Source organism: Myotis davidii, unplaced genomic scaffold (assembly GCF_000327345.1).
Source record: "Myotis davidii unplaced genomic scaffold, ASM32734v1 scaffold277, whole genome shotgun sequence".
NCBI lineage: Eukaryota > Metazoa > Chordata > Mammalia > Chiroptera > Vespertilionidae > Myotis > Myotis davidii.
Genome location: NW_006289214.1, coordinates 3,937,150 through 3,954,938, shown reverse-complemented (window position 1 = coordinate 3,954,938; position 17,789 = coordinate 3,937,150). Strand labels below are relative to the sequence as shown.

Here is a 17,789-nt window from a genome sequence, read left to right as displayed (position 1 = left end):
AATCAACCAAGCCTCATGTTCGCTTCAAACTGCCTGGCTGCTGGCCGCCATCTTGGCTGGCAGTTAATTTGCATATCACCCTGATTATCCAATGTGAAGGGTAGTGGAATGATACCAATTTGCATGTTTCTCTTTTATTAGTATAGATATTTACTCAAAATATGTCCTCTCTTTACACCTGAGGAGGATTGTCATTTCCCCCTATGTATATCACACACATTTCTGTCTTGAAAATTTTCTGCAACTCTTCCTGAGAAAGGCTGATCCTCTCCTAGTTAAGATTGGAATTTCTGTGGGTTGCCCTTCAAACCCTTTACCTAATTAGCACTAGACAAAGTGGCACCAGGTACCAATTTAATGGGCAAAGGGATTTTCTCACCTGACTCACATGCAATTAAGCCTTAGAACCACCTCTGTGTGACCTTACACTCATTGTGATAGTGAAAAAACATGGTCCTGGGTGGGGTGGAGATTAACATGCTAATGAGACATGGGAAGCATGAAGAAGCATATAGTTCCACTTCACAGGCACCAAAGAGTACCCACCTCTGCACAGTTAGATGTCCCAATTAGACATCATGTTTCTTGCCGTAACTTCTTTAAAACTGTTCCTGCCTTTTCTTCAAGGAGCAGCAGCCATTTCTTTTTCTCCTCTGTGCTGCTTCCCTTCCATGCAAGAACCACTTAATAAATCGCCCTAAGTCTTAATTCTGTGGGTACCCTCTTCTTTTCTTAAATGTTTTAAATTAATTTCAAAGAGAAGGGGAGAAGGGAGAGGGGGAAAGAGAGAGAGAGAGAAAGAGAGAGAGAGAGAAACATCAATGATGAGAGAGAATCATTGATTGGCTGCCTCCTGTATGCCACACACTGGGGATTGAGACCTCAACCCAGGCATGTGCCCTGACTGGGAACTGAACTGTGATTTTCTGGTGCAGAGGAACCATTGAGCCACACTGGCCAGGCTATGGGTATTCTCTTGAATTCTACCCTGGGAGTTCCAAGAACCCAGGGCACCTTGGCATTCCTTCATTAAGTTTAATTTATTAGCCAAATCTTTCATGGAAATTTACCTACCTTAACCCTTTGTTATATAAAACACATCCCGAGAAATAAAGTTATTTGTAAAAGGAATGGTTTAAAGATATATGAATTTATGTTTAAATTAACTACATATCTAGGTATATATCCTTGGATAAATTTCCTAATCTCTGTGAGCGTCATTAAATGCACAAAATCAATCAAATATAATAATATGAATAAAGTGCTTTTCAAAGTAAAATACATACACATTGCATTTATATTATTTATTTTACTTTGGGCGTTTTTCTAATGATGTCATTTTTTCATTAACTTTTTACTATCTTTACAAATAGACATTAAATGTATGAATAAAAATAACAATATAAAAATGTATCCACATATAATTAAAACTCTGTAATTGTTATTTCTATACTATTCACCTATTTATGTGCACTGTGTCTTACAACTATACATATTCCATTAGTTTCTTGTTTGTGTTTATGTTGGTAATTGGATTACTGCTTAATTACTTCACTTCTAAAAGGGAAGATCTGTGTTTCCCCTAGAACATAGAACCCAAAGGGAAGCTAATGGGTGAAGGTTTAATTGGGGCATGGGATCTTAGGGTTGCAAAATTGAAGGCAAAATGGAAAGTAGGGGAGTAAGGAGGAAAAGCAAATACAAGATAGTGCATTTCTGAGCTGTTCATAGCTTAAACAGAAAGACACAATTGGTAGTTCAATAATGAGAAGTGTCTTCCACACAGGCCATGTGGGACCATTGTGACACAGATCTGTCCATCAAGGGGATAAAAGGAAAGGAGTTAACTGTCAGCACATCTATCTGTTTCTCAGAGGTCAAAGTTTATACCACAGTGCATTATTTCTCCCTTCAAAATTGTGTTAACTCGCTCTGTTGACCAGTTAGTGCTCCTACATTCTAGCACAGCAAAACTCTTCCTGTGTCTTCTGACAGAAGTATTCCCAAGAGAATCCAGAATCTCTTGCTGGAGAAATCCTAAAGTTGTAAAGAAGTAGAACAACACATAGTCATAAGTGGATTACTGGGACTAATAGTGAGAGAGAATAGTCCTAAATCTATTACTTGTTTCCTTAACCTATGAATTCTCACATTTGAGGATGGAGAATTAAATATCAGAATTGCTTCAATGCGTGTACTGTATCTTAGAAGACTGTAGCCCACTCGTGTGTGGTGCTGTGTTCAAAGCTGGTGCTTTGTCCACGCCTCCAACATGGTGTTTCACCATTCATTCTTCAGGCCAGATGTGTATAGGTGATGAAGTATATGGTAAGACAAATGAATCTCACTTGCATGAGCACAGCATTATATTGCCTTTGCCATTGAGTAGGTTACATTTTCCAAGGAAATGCTGTCAGTCATACTATATCAATGGATAAGGATTTATCTTGGCCATTGGATGGTGTTAAGAGGCTAAGAAGGTAATCTATATCCAGAAAATGTATCTATTAAAAAAAAAAAAAAGATGGATTTCTGCCTCCAGCAATATAGAAGGGAGCCTTGTCTTCCCCAAAGAATTATGTCCTATTAGGGATTAGTAGTAATACTAGAGGCCTGATGCACGAATTTGTGCACCAATGGGGTCTCTTGGCCTGGCCTGCGGGATCTGGCTGAAACCGGCTCTCTGACATCCCCTGAGTGTCCTGGATTGCAAGAGGGTGCAGGCCAGGCCGAGGGACCCCACAGGTGCACGATCAGGGCTGGGGAGGAACATGGGAGGTTGGTCAGCCGGGAAGGAACTGAAGGAGGGCTCCAGGGCATGTCTGGCCTGTCTCATTCAGTCCCGATTGGCTGGACCCCAGCAGCAAGCTAACATACCAGTTGGAGCATCTACCCCCTGGTGGTCAGTGAAAGTCATAGCAACTGGTTGCTCAGTCAACTGTTTGCCCCCTGGTGGTCAGTGTACATCATAGTGAGTAGTTGAGTGGTCTTAGTATATCATTAGCATATTACTCTTTGATTGGTTGAATAGCTGACCAGTCGGCCAGACTCTTATCATATTAGGCTTTTATTATATAGGACAGCTAAGTCAGCCTTGTTGATGGCAGGGAGGGGCAGGGTGTCTCATATTTTCAGGCCCATGCATAGTTTCCATCCTTGCTATTATTTTCATCTCTTTGTGGGTCCATTGCAGAAGCACTGAGATGGCTAGGAAAGAAGATAGCTAATATCCATGATACAGGTTACATGCCTGAAAGCAATACCTAAGGCTGGCTTCATGCTTGTGGGGACACACTCTTCCTCCTTCCGCCCTTCCTGAGTCTGACTTCTGTTTATTTGTTCTGATTAGCTCTAGGTTCCCATGAGAGATGAGTCACAAAATAACAAAAGGTGTAATGTAGGTGATTCTCCATCTGACTTCAATTCTCTGCTACTGGCATGTAAAACTAGCACTGCACAACATGAAGATGAACAATAGAATATATGCAGTACTTTAACATTTTAATTTTCTGTTTAGATGATATTAAATAATAAATAAAAAGCACCATACCAAATCAAAAGATAAACTGCCAAAGAAAAGGAAAAGCTTTATATGTAGCTTTACTAGCCCTTGTTTTCATGCTCTTTGAGCAGGAAGCTCTGCATATTCACTTCGCCTTGTGCCTCACAAATTATGTATCCAGCCCTGCCTTTAGGAGATTCTGATACATGTAAAAATTTGAGAACTGTTTTTCTAACACATTAGGAAATCAATGAGAAAGCCTTGCCAGCTGTTTGTATCTCTCAATTACACATTTATATCTAAGAAGATAATCACAGTGAAGGGCGATGGAACTATTCCACCCACACTGAGGCAAAATTCCATTTATTGTACAGCTTCCATTGGTTCGGTTATAACCAGAAAAACATATGGTATCTCAAAATCATGACAAACCCTTATCGGAAATGTCGAGTTTGCTTTTTGCAGTTCACTTCTACCCTAGCAAAGGCTGCAGATTTATTTGGGGTCGGGTCAGAGGGATAATTATTTTACATACTTGTGGTGGAATACTTCTCAAGAGACCTCATTTTCCCCTTAAATTAGTAGATTCTCAGTCTGTGAGTCTACTTTGATCTAGAAATTGTATGAAGGACAATAATTTGCTACTGTAGTGGCTAATACCAGCTTTTGTATCATTCACACAAAGCAGCATCCTGAGTAAACGCCCATCCATCTCAACCCAAGATACTTGAAGATCAATTCCATAGATTATTATAGATCTAGGCAATCTATAGCCACTCAGGCTTTCCTGCTCTGTTTTTTTGCTTGTTTGTTTTAATTGTATCTATCTTGCTTTTGATGATTAACTGGTGCCATCTAGATTCTTCCACTCTGAAATGTCCGTATTTCCAGTGATATTAAACCCTGGGGAGATAGCAGCATCTCCCACTCCTAAACCTGGCCTTCTTAAAATTATGGTGCCCTCCTCAACAACATTCTTTGGGCCCTTCAAGGAGCTTATAATGAAGGGAGTTTCAGTTCTTTCCAAGTAATCCATTCTACTATTTCTACCTCCCTGACTTTTGTTCTCTTCCTCAATAATATGCCAGTTAATTTCTAGCATTTTAACTTATTTGTACCAGGGTGAGACTCTCTCCATCCTTCAGTGTAATATTCATGTCCACAAGTAAAAAAAAAAAAAAAAAAAGATAGCTCTTAGCCAGTATGTTGAATCCCAAATAATGAGTGAGTGGCCGACTTGAACAAATTATCTTATCTTCATTCTTATACTCCTCCATCTGTCCTAACGGCCCTCAAGATCAACCACAACACATATTTCTTTTTAGTTTTATTCATACAATTAGCCAGACCCTGAAATTACTTTGATGTGCATATTATTTCTGCCTTAATCAGAGTTTTCACTTCTCTACCCAGGCAGTACCAAGACTTAACTCTGGTATTGAACCCAGAAACAGTGATTGTTGATGAGGAACTGAAATGAGATAAACAAAACATCTTGGGTGCTATTTATTTATTTTGTTTTTGTTTGATACGTTTTTTTATTTTGTTTATTTTATAGTAAAGGAGAAAGGACTTCTCTGTGATCTAGAAGGGAACATTTCAGAAGAATTTGGGAGTTTGGGTTTTCAGGCTTGTCTCACCCTATACTTATCCCAATTGACAAGCTCCCACTATTACCCTGTCAATTTTGTGTTTTGTTTTTTCTTTAAAAAGAGATAAACAAATTTTTAATTTATTTGTGTATCACTTATAAAATGATATGACCTTCGATACCTAGCTTACCCCTCATTAGTTTCAGTTTCTTCATGTATAGAGTTTAAATATTGTAATCTATGTAAACTACATTCCTTATTTATTATTCTATGGTAGGTTACAATCTCTCCTCATTGTCTAGTGTTAGAAACTCCTATGTTCACTTATATGTCTCAAAAAATATGTTTTTCCTTGCTTTATCATCAATCCAGGTATTACTCTGAATTTTAATAGAATCTCATACAAATTACTAAAAAGTCAGTGGTAATATGTGTCGATGTAGTAATTCAAGCAAAGGCATTCCATATTGCTGTAAACTCATAAACAATTGCATTGCAATTATTTTTAAATTTGTGATAAAAGCAAAGATACAGTAGTTATTGAGTCAAGATCTAAATTTACCATTTTGTATTAACAGCTTTAGAGTAAACTAAGTAGATAAAATGTGGTCCTTTATATAAAAAAGATTTGATTTTTCTAAATATATAACTTTTATATAATTTTTTTTCTATTGCATAAGCTAGACCTACTATAACTGAGTGGTAACAGGTTTAAAGTTGTTTTTATGGCTGCTGTCCTTATACATATTAATTATAGGGTATCAAAAGAAGATAAAAAAAACTAAATTAAGTTTAAACTATTAGATTTGTTGGAGTCCTATACAAGCAACCAGTTGTAAAAGTGTACAACTAGGACAATGAGCCAAACGGAAAGTGATAATTGAGCCTTTAGTCACTTATGGTGACAGTTTAAGCAAGATGCCAAAAGTGATGCTGACTCCACACTATCCCATTTCCCCCGATATAATGGCATCAGGTTAGGAACTAGGTAATTCATTTTGTGGGTCAGCAGAGATAGCAGAACTCATCTCACTGCCAAGATACCTCAAGCAGGAGATTCCTGCTAGTTTATGGAGCAGTAGTCCAAGGAGGAGGAGAGGGGGAGGGCTAGAAATGGAAAGGTATGGAGTCAAAGTGGAGAATAGTAGAGAGGACACCTCATGGTGTGTGGAGGACACCTTCTTTCTAGGAATCCTGCCAGGTAAAGCGTTGTCATTGCCTATAGTTGGGCCAGAAAGATATCATATAGGATTTGTTCTTAAAGCCATACTCCTTAACTTCATCACTTAATCCTTCAGTGTCTGAGCAAGAAGCATAGGTTACCCACCATGGATTTGAAAGAATCAGACATCATCGGTTAATCTGTCAAAGGACACACACACGAAAAAAGGTCCGTAATCAGAATCATCCCAAGTATAATAATAGTTCTACCTGGAGAAGTAAATGTAGCTACGACCCCAAACTGTTACCAAGCAAAGAAAGATGTCCCACAGCCCACTAGAGTTTAAACTAGACAGCCCTTCTGTCTAGCTTTGTAATGAACTATTCTACTTTATTGGTTTCATTGATTCAGGTGTACCATGAGTTGTTGGCAAACATACGGCAGGGTGAGGATGAGTATTAGGGATTAAAAAGTTGCTTTGGGTAGACATGACAACCATGGTGGTGGATCCTACACCCTTTGTTTCAGATATTCAGGTTACTCCATGTCTAACAGGGATCAGTAGACACCGAGGGACACATTTCACTTTTGTTGTGTCAGAGTCCAGTTGCAGCAATGCTTTGGGTCCTGTGATACCAGAAAGATGCATAGTTAGAAAAATGTCCACTTGTGTTCTACAGTATCATGAAAGTCATATTCATCTGCAGGATCAGATGTTGTGTTATAGTTAATAGTTAGTCAAATTCTGGGCAGTGGCGACTGTCTGGGATAGGTGTCCCTTTGAGCTTAGTGAGGTGAGAGTTACATGGGTACTCTATGAGACAGAAGATAATTTAGACCCCTCACCCTCCCACTCCTGTATCTATGCTATCATGTCTGAAGGTGCCCATATGCTATCAGTTCAGGGCTGGAGGAATCCTCCACATTAACTGCAACATGGACAGTCTATCGTGCACCACAAGTAAGCATAGCACCCTTATCTAACCAGAAAGTGGCCAACCCAAATCTTCTGTTGAAGGTCCTCTTATGTTCCAAGCAAAAAAAAAAAACAACCCACAACAAACAAACAAAAACCCTCAAATTGATGGTCATTCTTTTTGAGGTCCCTCTGGGCAAAATCTCATGCCCTATATATGAAAGGAATATGGAGAAGGAGGTTGCTCTCTCCCATCTTTTACAATGTAATAACGATTCTTATCCCCCATCTATTTAAATATTTGGATGGAAGACCCTGGCAGAGTATTCTATTAAGACTAGAGTGTCAGCCTAGTTGGGGAGCTCAGTTGGTTGGACTGTCATCCTCTACACCAAAAAGGTCACAGCATGCTGAGTACATCAGATACTCCATGATTAGGCCCAATGATGGTGTATGTTTATGTTTTCCCCATCCTGGTGCCAGATATTGGAAGTATCAATGTCCCCTGTGCACTTGCGCACTGGTGTTCAAAGGCCCAACAAGTGCAATCACCCCCGTCTCCCCATTCAATCCTGATCATGATACAGAGTTTCTGATTCCCACTGCAGAGAGAGGGACCTTTGCCTAACTCCTTGTTTATTTTTTGAAAGGCAGCCAAGAGGTTCTTGTAAAATTTGGCAGGGCTCTCCAATTTAGCCCTAGACTCACTCGGAAGAGTGGAAGGATAGTACTTGTGCCATCATAAAGCAGATCCTATCGGGTCACTTGGCTGCCAATGGGGAGCACATCGATCTCCTCCTTTGAGACTTGTTACTGAATAACTAGACTCAGAAACCCCTTAAAGAAGGCCCTTAACCAGCTAACCCAGGAGAGGGCACCTGATTACCACTCTTGTGCTGCTCTTTCTGCTGGTCAGTCTTTGCTGATTTGTTCATGACTACTTTTTCCATTTATCAGTCATGACTCTAATTGTGTTGCAGCTTGATAGATCTGATCTCATAAGGGGTGGGGTGGGGAGGGGAGTGTTAAGTAGATTCTATAACCAGTGAAAGTGCCATAGGCAATCCTAGACAACTAAGTCTGGTTAGTAATCTTATCATCTACTGTTCCCACACCATCATCATAAACCCAAAGGACACCTATGGTGGCTTGCTAGGTGGCTATGGCCTTTGCCAGGATGATTGAGTTGTGTTTTCAGTGGCAGCAAACTTATCACACTGGGGCAAACCTGTTGAAGCCCAAGTAGTCACCAGCTGAGGAAGGGGAGGGTCTCAGGTATGAATGCTCCCTCATAGCTGACTATTCCCTTCTTCCTTAGGCAAAACCAGGGCACTTTGTAAGAAGGGTTTCTGTAGCAACATGCTCTCCACCTTTGTTTTGGTGAAAACCACTCAAAGGTCTCTGGGTTATTGGATGAAACGATCTTGAATGGGCTTTATACAATTTTTCAAGAAAGTAACAAAACTCAATTCCTCACAGTGCAGGAAGTCTGTCTATGTCAGAGACATGCTTACAGCTAACTTACACCATCATTTGATGTGACTCACATGTGAGGGGTCTAACATTTAGGGGTCCCACCAGAGGACCATGAAAATAGCCCAGGACTGCTTCTCTAGTGATTTATAGGCCCTTTGTTGGATTTCTAAGTTGACTCAAAGGTAAGCTTGGCTAAGGAGTTGGAGGGCTAACTAAAGAAAAGGAACAGTAGTCTTCCTGAGAAGCAAACACTTCTTGTAAATAATCTTTGAAATAACATTTCATTGTTTGATTCTAAGTAAGTTAATTATCACTAAAGTATTATTTTTGAGGAAGTTACATTCAACTAGATAATACTAGTATTCTATTAATCAAATAACCAAAATTGCCTTCTCATTTATTCAGTTCATAAGAAGCCTCTATAATATTTGGAATTTCTTGAGAGTAGAGCAATGCCTTACCTCAGTAAGCATTTAGTGTATTTAGTGTATTCACTAAATATTTAATGCATTTAGTGTGTTAGTTTGTTTAGTGTGTTTACCTCAATGAATGTTTAGTATTTTTTATTGAATTTGTTGGGGTGACATTGGTTCACAAAACCATATATGTTTCAAGTGTACAGCTCAACAAAACATCATCTGCACACTGCACTGTATACCCGTTGCCCCAAGCAAAGTCTCTTTCTGTCCCTATTTTTACCCTCTTTGCCCACCTCCACCTACCACCATCCTCCTTTCCTTCTGACCATCACCATACTGTTATCTGTATTATATATAAATTCTCAGTATATTTAGATGCGCAGAAAATTTTAGTTGAATGACAAGCTTGGTATGGCTTATGCTACATCCATAAGCTTCACTCACTAAATTTTTGAAAAACAAACATGAAAAATTGATAAACTTGAAAGCCAGGCATACTTTGGTAAGCAGAATTCTGAAGTTTTCTCTCTCTGTCAAAACTCCCTGGTTAACTACTCAAACACTAATCTAAGTATCGCTGTGAAGCGACTTTGTAGATGGAATTGAAGTGACTAATTAATCAACTTTACGACAGAGTGATTATCTAGGAGTATTCAAGTGAAATGACATGAGTACCTAAATACAGAAGGAGAAGCAGAAGAGCCCATCAGAGGGATGTGGCAGAATAACACGGAGGAGAGATGGGGCAGAAGGGGAGCTAGGAGAGATTTGAAGCTGAGGATTCAAACTTCGCTGTATTTCAAGCTAAGCTGAAAATAGCCCTCAGAATCAGCAGCATGAAAGAAAATGGGGATGTCGGTCACACAACCACAAAGAACTGAACTGTCCTCACAACCTGAATAAACTTGAAAACGGATTCACTCTCCAAGACTCCACAAATGAGGGAGGCTTGTCAATGTTTTAAATTTGGCCTTGTGAAACCTGAAGCAGAAACTCAGCTGAGCTACACATTTCCTGGAATTCTGACTTCAGAACTGTGAGGTAATCAGTGGGAGTATTATTAAGCCAATAATCAAGGGGGTGGTTGGGAAGTTACTTAATAGCTTTATTACATCTAAAAATGTGTCATTAGAGTATTTTTAGAAATAATGAATAGCCATTTCCATACTGAAACTCTCTGAGATGGCAATGTGTATAGCTATTGTGAGGTATGAACTTCTACTTTTGCACAGTAGTCCTTGCATCTTTTTACTGCTTCTTATTTATAAAACTAGAGGCCCAGTGCATGAAATTCGTGCAAGAGTAGGCCTTTCTTCCCTGGCTGCCGGCACTGGCTTCCCTCTGGCACCCGGGACCCAGGCTTCCCTCTGGCCACCTGCAGGCACCTGGGACCCGGGCTGGCTTTCCTTGGCTACCTACAGGCATCCGGGACCCAAGCTTCGCTCTGGCCCCAGCTTAGTCCAGAAGGACATCCAGAATCACAGCCAGAATCATGTCCAGTCTAATCAGCATATTACCGTTTTATTATTATAGATATTTAGAGGCCTGATGTATAAATTTGTGAAGGGTTTCCTCTGGCACCGTGAACCCAGGCTTCCCTAGCAGCCCTGGTTTCATCTGTCCAGAAGGTCATCCAGAAAGACATCTGGTCTAATTAGCATATTATGCTGTTATTATTATAGATAACATTCCATGGAATTATGTTTGGCACCAGCTCTCATATTTAATATATTGTATGTAACAGCATATGTTGTAATATAGTTAATCATTCTTTTATTTGCTGAGAGATAAATTAATGACATGCATTAAATTATTATTTGACAAACTAAAGGAAAATTAGTATATATTTGTATAACTGTTTAGAGGATTACCTGTCTTCATTCCAATTATTTTACATAAAGTATACACTTTCATTAATTTTCATATTATGGTTTTCTAGAGAAAATTTTTATAGCTCCTTTCTCATTTTTACTTGACTTTTTGACAGTGATTACAATTGTCTGCTGTATAAAAAGTTTAAAATGGGTTAAATATAAGAGAATATATCGTGCTGTAATTTTTTTAATGTTGGTTGGCAGCTAGTAAATTAATCCACCCCAGAAGGGAAATAGTCTAAATCCTTATATTAAGCAATAAATGGATGCAAGATTATAATTAAAAATTTACATGCTACTGTAGAGACCATTTAGACCTTAAGATTGCAAAAGTATAATGTATCCTTTGTTAAAGAACATTAGTGCTGTGTTTCTGTTTTTTTTGTTTTGTTTTGTTTTGTTTTTGCTGCAAAATAATCAATGAGACTATGTAAGCCATTTCCATACTCCCTTTTTCTTTCCCTTTTCCTCCTATACATATATTTTACTCCAACTGTCTGGCTATTTTAGATTATGCAAATAACAGACTTTCCTGATGAAGCATTTATGCTTAGAAGCATAAGAACAAAAGAGTATAGAAACATGGATTCACAAAGCAATCCTCTTTTGTCTTGAAAAAAAAATTGTTTTCTGTTAAGTTAAGAGATATATTTTCTTTCCATTTTTTATAAGTACAACATGAGAACTACCTGGTAAAATGTACATTTTTGTACATTTAAGTAAATTCTTGCAGTCAATTTTCTGCAAGATGCCCTAGCTGGGAAGACAGATAGGTTACCTAGCATTAAAAGTATCTTTATCTGGCAAAGTTGTAGAGCATCATTATTTTTATGCTTTTATCAAGCATTGCAATTCCTTTAAGAAAAAGTTTATGTGATCTGGTGTCCTGGACACTTTGTAGCAATGGAAAGAAGTAGCTTTGAATGCACAGTATGCTGTGGTCTCATGATTTAATTAGGAGTGATAACATTTCTCCTGTGGGCTGGCACAGATACTAGTCTGTGGCTTTCATAGAGATTCTGAAGAGATTTTCACTTTCCTCAGCAGCTGCTATTCTCAACAATTTCTATAAAACACCTAAAAGAAACTCGGTAAATAGTAACAGCAATGCAGAGCAATTTATGAAGGAGGGGGGAGAGATAGGTTTAGGTTCTACCAAGGAGTTAATGTGCCTAATATGAATAATTGTAAAAATCAATACTACCGCTCTGGCTAATAATTTATGAACAGATAGTGTTACATAATTTACAAAGCAATGAACATGTTTGAGAATGGTTAATTAGTTTTCTGTTAAACAAACAGAAAAAAGAAAGTAGAAATGTTTAGCTGACTGAGCTATTTTTCCTGGTAGTGAAGTTTATAAATGATTTCTACATGCTTCCTTTTCCATTAGTAGATAATAGGTATCACATGTTAAAATTGTGTATGATATATCTCCAGTATCAGAAGCTGACCAAATTATTTTCGAGGATTAATGAGTCCCTTGAAAATAATTGGATATACTTTGCATATTATTAAATTTAGGAGTCATTTTTTTTTCTAGTCTCAATTGTGCTTGAGAGCAAATCAGAAAAAGGTCTATAGGCTAGGTGTTGCTATAGACCCCATTTTTAAGGTGAGGAAATTATATCTTAGAATAATTAAGTGCCTTTGCCTAGGAAATCATGACTAGAAAGTATGAGAATTGGGACGTTTTTACAATCCTCTTTACTAAAAACTTATTTCCACTATAATTTCTAAATCTTCATACCTCTTTAGCAACATTTTGTCAGAAAACAAAGTCATAGTCTTAAAATAATCTTTCATCCCATATGATAATCTTGAATAATGACTACCACAAGTTATTTGATACTGATCATTTTAAAATTGTTAGAAAATGCTTCTTTTAAAAAATGACACTTTAATGTTTTGTTTTGTTTTTATAAAAAGAGCTACTACCAATTAAGTAGCCACACTTAGTAGGTGGGTAAATGTTAATAAAGAAGTGGTAGCTAGTCATTTTTTTCTGCCAGATTTAGCTCTAAGCAGCTTTCCTGTAGCAGACCAAACCACGTGTGGTACTTACTGTATAATGCTATTGTGAAGAAAGGGAATGATATATAATTTAAATAATTAAAGAAATTATACTCCATAGTCCTTTTCTAAGCACTCATGACAGAATTGACAGGACAAGCACTGTTAAATTTTGCCCACTGAAAACTCTGAACACTTCTTTTCCTGTTTTATCATCTGGATAATATTAATTACTCCTATGTAGATACATGTAAATGACAGAAATGAGGTTTTGGTGCAGTGTTTGCTCCATATTTGTTTTTGGCCTTTATTATAATGACTGGTGAGCATCACACAGAAAGACGATATGAAGTAAACATTCACTTAAGTCACTTCAAAGATTATTTCGAATTTGAGATTATACGAGGTTGCAAAAATTCCCATTTATAACCCTGCTAGAGAACATGAGAATTGAAGCAGATGACATCAACATTTTTTACCACTCTCCAAATCTATGACTTTATGAGAAACACTTCTTTGTCTTGGGAACTGTTACTTCAGAGAGGAAAGGTACCTATCTCCGAACTCGAACTCCTCCTTGGCGTCCTTTATTCCACTTGCATTCCCATACTTTGGACTCCATTACATTCTCCATTTTTTTCTCTTCTGTTAAAAATATACATATTTTTCTTATAATATTATATTGTCCTCCACATTAGAAAGTGACTTTCCTAGGGGCCAGAACTCTCCTTGTTTTCTCTCCGTTCCTCTAGTATTAAAAGCATACTTGGCAAAACAAACAAACAAACAAAAAACCCAAACCTCAACAACATTTTGTTTCATAATAAAATCTGTATATATATAAAAGCCTAAGCCACTGTTTCAACGGAAGGACCGGTTGCTATGATGTGCACTGACCACCAGGGGGAAGACGCTCAACTCAGGAGTTGCCCCCAGCCCGCAGGCAGGCACCCATCACCAGTGGGGCCTGCTGGTTAATCTCCTGGTCCCTCCTCCAGGTTGGCAGGCCCCAGTCACCAGAACCAGGGGTGGGTGGTGGCAGACATGGGCAGCAAGGGAAGCAGTGGGGAGGTGGGGAGGTGGGGAGGTGGGGAGATGGGGAACCTGATTATCCCTGATCACCGGCTAGGCCTAGGGACTCCACCCATGTATGAATTTCGTGCACCAGGCCTCTAGTCAATACATAAAATAGGGAACATAAAGAGATATGAGTGTAGGCGATAGAGCCACCAATAGAAGGCTGAAGCAAAAGGAGGCTGAAGGGAAGGGTACACTCTGGTGGAAAGTAGTAATGGTCAATGCTTATCTAACACTTGCTATATGTCAGCTACTTCTCTCTGAACAGAAAATTTAATTTAATCTTCACACTTAATCCTCACAACAGTGTTTTAAGGTGGATACTGTGTTTTATTCCCAACCTCCTACTTACACAGCCAGTGGGTAGCAGGGTTGGGATCTAAATCCTGGCCAACTCCCCATGCCAATTATAATCTATTGACACTTCATAATCATAAAGCAGTGGTTCTTAACCTTCTGGCCCTGTGAATACAGTTCCTCATGTTGTGACCCAAGCATAAAATTATTTTTGTTGCTACTTCATAACTGTAATGTTGCTACTGTTATGAATCGTAATGTAAATATCTGATATGCAGGATGGTCTTAGGCGACCCCTGTGAGAGGGTCGTTCGACACAGGTTGAGAACCACTGTAAAGGTACATTATGGAACTAAGATATACAAAGAAAGAGGTGGAAATGGGTCCAGGAGAGCACTCAAGAATCAGAGTGCATACATGTTGCCGGAACCAGAGACAGTAAGTCCAAACTAGATGGAGAGAGAACCAGAAGGGGAAGTTAATCAAAGGCTAGATAAGGCAGTAATTGTAATAGGACCTGAAACTGTATTCCTCTTCCTAGTCAGGCACTGTGACTATGTTTGAGCCCACTAAGCCTCAGCATTCTCATATGTAAAGTAACAAGGTGTGACTCTTAATAAGTCTTGTTCTCTTTGAACTCTGAGATAGCGCTCAAGAGTTCAGGCAGCAATTTTGACGCAAGGATTAAAAATTTAGGCAAGGCAGATAATCAAAAGCTCAGGAAAACTGCTTTTAACCTAAAAAGGTTAGCGTCTTGTTAGTGTAGCAACTTGAAGGAACCTGTCACAAGAAGCCCTTGATAACTGGGAGTGGTGCCTTTCCCCATCCTGCATTTTTAGAAAGTTTAAATTCTAGAGGCAATAGGAAAAAATATAAATTGAAGAGACTCTGACCCTGAGAGTAGACCACTTTTTCCTGTCCCAGATACTCCTTTGGGTCATGAGAAACCTAATATTTCTAAAAGATATCATTATATAAAATAAAGAGCCTATAAATTGTCATTTAAAATATTGGGAATAATTAGGTTTATGCAATAGCTTTAACATAGCTATTTTTAAATTTTCTTATGTTATGTATTATTTTCCTAGGGTTGCCATAACAAAGTACCAAAAACTTGGTAGCTTAAAACAACATATATTTATTTTCTTATAGTTCTCTAGAGGCTTAACATCTGAAATTAGATGTGAGCAGGGCCAGATTCTCACTGAAAGTTCTAGCGATGAGCCCTTCCTTGCCTTTTCCATCTTCTGGGGATTCCTGGCGATCGTTAGAATTCTTTGCTTATAGCAGGATGGCTTTTGTCTCTGATCCCTCCACTTTTTGCATGGCCTCTATCCGCTGTGTCTGCTCTGTCTTCATGATCTTCTCATGGTATATCTGTGTCTCTATAAGTTTCTCTCTTAAAAGCACACCGGTCATTGGATTGGGGCCCATTCACATCCAGTATGGCCTTATCTTAACTAATTACATCTGCAATGATCCTACTTCCAAATAAGGTTATATTCCGATGTTCTGAGTGAACATGAATTTTTAGGAGCCACTCTATTCAATCTAGTACATGATGATGAAAAAGACACTGCTTTAGAAATTAAGAGATGCATGTTGAAATCTTGCTCCTGAGAACAGTAGAATCATGCATGCATCAGAAACTCCAAAAACTTTTCTTGCAAGGTATGCTTAAGGAATTATAATTTTATAATTCTATGACTTTAGAGTACTAAAACTTTATGTTTCATATTTAAGCCTTAACTAGAGAATGTGGCAAATTCTCCTACTTGCCTTTCAGTTTTTCTTTTTTAAAAATATTTTTTTATTTATTTTAGAGAGGTAGGGAGAGGGAGAGAGAGATAAAAACATCAATGATGAGAGAGAATCATTGATTGGCTTCCTCCTGCACACCCAACACTGGGGATCAAGCCTGCAAACCAGGCATGCGCCCTTGACCCGAATCGAACCAGGGACCCTTCAGTCCAGAGGCTGATGCTCTATCCACCGAGCCAAACCAGATGGGCTCTTTTTTTAAAAGGATGTTCCTCCTAAGAATTTCTCTTTCTAACCAATAACCTTTTAAATGAACAATTAAATAAATATCATGACCTCTGTGGATTTCAAATAAAACCAGAGATTCTGTGGTGGCCTGAGAAAGATCAGCCTTCTCTTCATAATGCTTAGGACAGTGAGTGTGAGGCTCCTCACAATGATCAGTGGTCACGATGGGCAAGATGGTGAGACAGTAGATTTTAGCTCAGTAGGCTTTCATGGCAAAGAGGTTTCTTTGAGTTAACCATCATAGTGTACAGTGTGTTTCTTTGGTAGTAGCTGTTAATGAAGCAAACAATATTAAAGTTTCTGGTCAAAGTTATTTGAACATTAATACAATATTTTACAAAAGTTTACTATCCATATGTTAAACATAACCAATAACTAAACCATGGTAATTAATGGGATTTACATATGCTGGCCTGATGTTACCATTGTTAGCTAACTTTTAAAATAATCTAGAATAGTGAATTTCTAGTGGAATTTCAAATGAATTATACCATAGCCAATGTGGCACAGTTGGTTGAGCATTGTCCCATGCACCAAAAGGTGGCTGGTTTGATTCCTGGTTAGGACACATGCCCAGGTTGCAAGCTTGATCCCCAGTAGGGAACAGGGCACATGCAGAAGGCTGCCAAGCAATGATTCTCTCACATTGATTCCTCTCTCTCTCTCCCTCTCTATTCCTCTTTCTCTAAAATCAATAAAAAACATTTTTAAAAAGAAAAATGATTGCTATGTGTTGATATATTACCAACAATAATAGAATTAATACAGAGGAAATTAATATTAGATTATTAATTGTGTAAGTTAATTCAGACTTATTAAAACAATTATTAATCATTGTTTAAGTCAAATTCAGAAAATAAAAAAATAAGAAAATTCCATTTAGATAAAACAAAACTAAGTTTTATATAGTTAGAAAAATTATTTTATAATATGTAGTGGAAAAACAGATGCAGAATTTAGTCTTTATTTATGCTATTAATAAAGATTACTGTGCCTTATGTAGTGGCAAATTAAATTTGGTGCCAAAATCTCTCTTGATAATATTTCCATTTATATGTAAAAGATGTGTGTATACACATATTCCAATTTAGTGGAGAGACTATAAAAGTTGAGAATAAATTTATGCTATTATATGGTCTAAATTACCTTTTCAATGTTATTTTCCACTATTTTTGTGTTCATTCTCAGTCAAGTTGACACACCCAATATGGCATTTTATACTATATTATCTGCTATTCTCCCTTGTTTATATGGTTCCCCTGGTAACAGTACATATCTTTACATTTCCTACGTTCTAGTTTATACACCTACCCAATATTCTAAGTCCATTTGAAAAACTGTCCTTTACAGAATTGATGACAATCATCTTCTAGGCACTGCATGTTATATAGATATCACATGTGTAGTAAGAT

At 37.9% G+C, this 17,789-nt stretch overlaps 1 protein-coding gene across 1 annotated transcript in view; it reads left to right on the top strand.

Moving 5' to 3' along the window:
* Positions 1 to 17,789, top strand: part of KLHL1 (kelch like family member 1) — a 257,625-nt gene that overhangs the window by 98,077 nt on the left and 141,759 nt on the right. The window lies entirely within an intron of this gene.